The sequence below is a fragment of the Rhinopithecus roxellana genome, chromosome 17 (genome assembly GCF_007565055.1).
Source record: "Rhinopithecus roxellana isolate Shanxi Qingling chromosome 17, ASM756505v1, whole genome shotgun sequence".
NCBI classification, from domain to species: domain Eukaryota; kingdom Metazoa; phylum Chordata; class Mammalia; order Primates; family Cercopithecidae; genus Rhinopithecus; species Rhinopithecus roxellana.
The window spans coordinates 29051501-29056529 of NC_044565.1; the positions used below are offsets into that span (position 1 = coordinate 29051501).

The 5029-nt window shown below is 35.6% G+C and overlaps 1 pseudogene across 1 annotated transcript; it reads right to left on the bottom strand.

Moving 5' to 3' along the window:
• Positions 1–2675: 2675 nt before the first annotated feature.
• Positions 2676–3555, bottom strand: LOC104656859 (annotated as a pseudogene). Its single transcript, XR_004054258.1, has one exon. The product of XR_004054258.1 is annotated as an ATP-dependent RNA helicase DDX50 pseudogene (transcript).
• Between the last annotated feature and the right edge of the window lie 1474 nt (positions 3556–5029).

A 5029-nucleotide genomic window follows, 5' to 3' on the forward strand; every position in this document is an offset into this window, starting at 1 on the left:
TAGCAGAATAATCATTGTCTACTTAGAAATTTCCTACCTGCCAGTTTTGCTTGGCTGAAAATAGAGTTTTACTTCCTTGCTTAAAATCAACATGTACATCCACTACCTCTAGGAGCAAGTATAAAGCCTGAGTGTTTAATATGTGACTTCTCTATCTCTTGGGTTCTTCTTCCAACCCACCTTTCCTTTCTCCTCTAACTCCTTATTATGCACCACACATCTCAGCCAAACCAAACTACTCTCCATTTCCCAAAGACACAGTTTCTTTTCCGTTGCCTCTCAGTCTTTGTTGATCTTATCCCATCTCCTGTGGGTTTCTTCTAATACTTGCCTGCTAGGTGAAGTCCTCCTGTTCAATACTCTAGTCAAATGTCACTTCCTTTGTGAAAACCTCTCTTTTTTCACAGGCAAAACTAATTTTTTCCCCCAAATGTGTACATTTGTCGCAGCTAATGAACCAATATTGATATGTTATAATTAGGTAAATTCTATACTTTATTCAGATTTCATTAGTTTCTCGAATGTCCTTCTTCTGTTCCAGGATCCCATCCAGGATATGGCACTACATTTAGTCATCATGTCTCCATAGCCTCCTTCTGGGCTGTGACAGTTTTTCAGATTTTCCTTGTTATTGATGATGACCTTGACAGTGCTAAGGAGTATTCTGGTCAGCTATTTTGTAGAATGTTCTTCAGTTTGGGTTTGTCTGATATTTTTCTCATTGTTAGACTGGGGTTATGAGTTTTGGAGAAGGATCACAGTACATTATACAAAGTGGACATGCTATCAACAAGACGTATCAGTGATTAGGTAAGCCTCCACCACCTAGCTGAGGCAGTGCTTGCCAAATTTCTCCACTGCAAAATTACTTTTTTCTGTTCGTTCTGCACTGACCAGGAAAGCAGGTCAGCAAGACCCGCAATTAAGGATGGAGTATTATTTCTCACCTCATTTAGTGGGGAGTATCTGCAATATTTTTTGCAGTTCTGTATGAAAATGTTTTTTTCTTTCCTGTTAGTTGACTTATTCAATTATTTATTAATATCAGTATGAAATTGGGGCTATTTGTTTTATGTTTGATTTAAATCCAATATTGGATTATTTCTTTGGTTGCTCAAATTTTTCCAAATTTGGCCCTTGAGAGCTCTGTCAGTTTGGCTCCACAGTCCCTTTGACGTAACCTCATTCTTTTTTAAGCACTTTCTTACTTTCTTACACTACAAATATTCCAGGCTCATTTTTTATATTCCACAATCCAGTCCTAGAATTAGCCATTTCTCCAGGGACCCCTGGTTACTTTTATTGGGAAACAGCATTAAAAACCACAGTGTGAGAGCTGGGTTTGTTCCTTGTTATTGCAGTGTAATTGATTCTAGACCATCTCAGTGGACAGCACTAGGAAAAAAAATATTTATACTCATCCATTTGTGCACATATTTCTCTATCCATAGTATTTCTATAATACTAAGTGGGAGTTTATACTGATGTCTCTGACTCTCACTGAGTACCACATGGCACTTTCTGGCCTTCCCCCTTTAATGGTAGCCCCCTACTCCAACAGTGAGAAACCTGCCTCCCTTCATCAGCCATCCGTTTACTTATTTGTCCAGTCCTGTATAGGTGTACAGCAGTTTCAGAATAGCTAGCCTGACCTCTGTGAGATACACTTTATTAACTACAATATAGTGCTTATGTACAGGTCTTTTCCTTTAGTCGTAGAGTTTCTAATCATTCCCTAAGTTAATTGGGTCTGCATCTCTTTTTTCCTATTCCATGGTGAATTATGACATGTATTTAAATACAGTTAGATTCTTTTGTCACAGTCTGCATCAATCCTTGCGTCAGTTAACTTTATACACACACACAGACACACACATAAACATTATATATGTAAACCTTATATATATATAAACATTCTATACATAATCTTAATATTTGTGTTGCAAAAGTCTATGAGCTTTGACAAAGGGATATATCATGTGTTCATTACTGTGGTAATGTACGAAATAGTGCACAGCCCTAAAATAACCGCATGTGCTTCATCTAGTTAAACCCCTCTCCATTCTAGTGTTTAGTAGCATCCCATTGATGTTTTAATTTGTATTTCCCTAGTGACAAGTGATGCAAACATCTTTGCATATGTTCATTTGCTATCTCCGTATCTTCTTTGATGATTTATCTGTTCAGATAATTTCCCCATTTTTAAATTGAGTTATTTTCTTACTGTTGAGTTTTGAGAGTTCCTTATATATTCCGGATATGAGTCCTTTATTAGAAATGTGGCCTCTTAACAGTGTCTTTCACAGAATTTTTTTCTTTTAATAAAGTTACATTTATTTTTTTCCTTCAAGAATTGTTTTGTAGCCAAAACTTATCACGGAGCCCAAGGTTTCAGTTTCTCCTGTGTTATCTTCTGGTAGTTTTATAGTTTTGTGTTTTATTTACACTTGGGTCTATGATCCATTTTGGGTTCATTTTGGGTAACGAATTATGTCAGTGTCATTTCACATGAATGTCCAATTATTCCAGCATCATGTGACAGAAATAAGTTGGCTGTATCTGTATTGGTCTATTTCTGGCTCTTTTCCATTTACCTATGTATGCCTACTCCATAACTGTAGTTTACAGTAAGTCTTGCAATTGGGTTATATGAGTTCTACAACTTTTTGCTTTTCTTTTTTTTTTTTTTTGAAAAGAGACAATAAAAGGAGGGTTTTTTATTCAAAGGTATAACTGGATAAGTAGATTTGTTTACAACCATTCTTGTGAAATACTTTTTAAAAAAATACGACCAACTTCTTTGCAAATAGCAGACACATACCTCAACTATGATGACCTAATTTTTGGTGGATAATGTACATGATTAGGCAGAAATAGGCAAGCTCACACTGGTAGATTAACTATCAAATACTCAGTCAAAACTCCGTTTGTGGCCCCCACTTCTTGATCGATTCCTATTCCCACTTCGTCTTCTACCATCTTGTCGACTTCCTGAGCGACTCCCTTGTCGACTCTGTCTACCTGACCGGCCACCAGATCGACCACCTGACTGGCCTGACCGACCCGATCGACCACTTGACCAGCCACTTCTCTGTCTAGAATTAGAAGATGTGTTTCCATCATAATATTCTTCAATTTCAGGTAATTTGGCTGGCACTGAGAGTATCCAGTCGGAATCATGCCACTCTGCCTGTAACCTTTCTGACTCAGTTGTGGGAACATCAAAGCAAACACCCATATTTCCTTTCAGGAGGCACATTCTGGTAATCTGAGACACTGCATTACTACTCAGCTTTCTGTTAAGTTCTTTCCAAGCACAGCTGACATCCTGTATTTCCTCTAGGCTTTCCAGAGTCATGGTCACAAACCCCTTATCAGAGGTGATCAAAGATTGTGGTTCGAAGCTTGATGCACCAGAAATGTGGGCTAAAGCTGCAGCCAATGCATCCACTGCCCCTTTCTCTTCTATCAGTCTCTGAGCTGATGGTCGGAAAAAATCAACAGCAGCATAAGAAACGGAAGCCAGAGACCTGATGGCATCCATGCTTTTAGATTTGACTACTGAAACTTTTTGCTTTTCCTTCAGGCTGTGTTGGCAATTCTGGTACCTTTCCGTTTCCATATACATATAAATTCAGGTTGTCAAATTTTTAAAAAGCTACAATTTTGGTTGAGATTCCATCGTAGATAATTTAGAAAGAATTGAATCTATGAACATGAAATATCTCTTCCATTTATTTAGTTCCTTAGTTTTTTCATAAGTGTTTTATAATTTTCCACATACAGATCCTGTGCATATTTTGTTAGGTAAGATTTTTACCTAAGTACTTCAGTTTTGGGGTGCCACTTTAAATGGTAGTTTTTGCTATTTCAAATTCCAATTATGTATTGCTATATTTAGGAAAATTTGTTGGCTTATGTATATTGATCTTACATACTGCAAGGTCTTTTTTGTTTGTGTGTGTGCATTTTTTTCTCTGTTTTATCTTGCTTGATGTATTTAAGCTTTTGGAAACTGATTTGGAGTTTGCCATTAATTTTGGCAACTTTTAGTCACTACTATTTCAACTATTTCTTCTGTCTATTCTCTTTTCCTCTCCTTTTGCTATTCCAAAAATGTATATGCTACATCATTTTATATTATTGACCTGTTCTTTAGTTTTTAAAAATGTTTCTCACTCTTTTTTTCCCTTTTGTATTTCAGTTTGAGAAGTTTCGGTTTATCTCTTTCAAGTTCACTGATTATTTCTTTGACTGCTTTATGTCTGTGAATGAGCATCCATTGAAGGCTTTCCTAATTTCTGTTACTTTTCTTTCATTTATATTATTTATTTTCTTATTTGGATATAATTCATATGCTATAAAATTCACTTTTAAAGTGTACGATTTAGTAATTTTTACTATATTTATCACACCTACCCCCTGCAAAAATATCCATACTCATTAGCAGCCACTCCCCATTTCCACTTCTTAGCAGCCCTTCTACTCATCAAAACAACTAACAATTGAATTTCTGTATATATGAATTTTCTTATACTGGGCATTTTTATACATAGAATCATATAACATAGGGATATTTGCTAACTGACAAATTATCTCAATTTTTGTTTATTTAGAAATGTCTTAATTTGTCTTTTATGATTGAAGGACAGTTTTGCTGGCTGCAGTGTTCTTGGTTAATACTCTTTTTCTTTCAGCCTTTGAATATATCTTCCCACCGCCTTCTTGCATTCATGATGTCTGATGAGAAACCCATTCATAATCTTACAGAGGAGTTCTTGTATATAATGATCAATTAAACTTGTCATACATGTCTCTGAGGCTCTGTTCATTTTTCTATTCTTTTATATTTCTGTTTCTCAGACTAGATAATCTCATTTGAACTATTTCAAGTTCACTTATTTTTTTCCTTTGGACTGCTCAAATCTGCTATTGAGCTCTTCTCATGATTTATTTATTTCAGTTATTTTCTTTTTCAATTCCAGAATTTCCATTTGGCTCTTTTGAATAAATAATTTATGTATTTTCA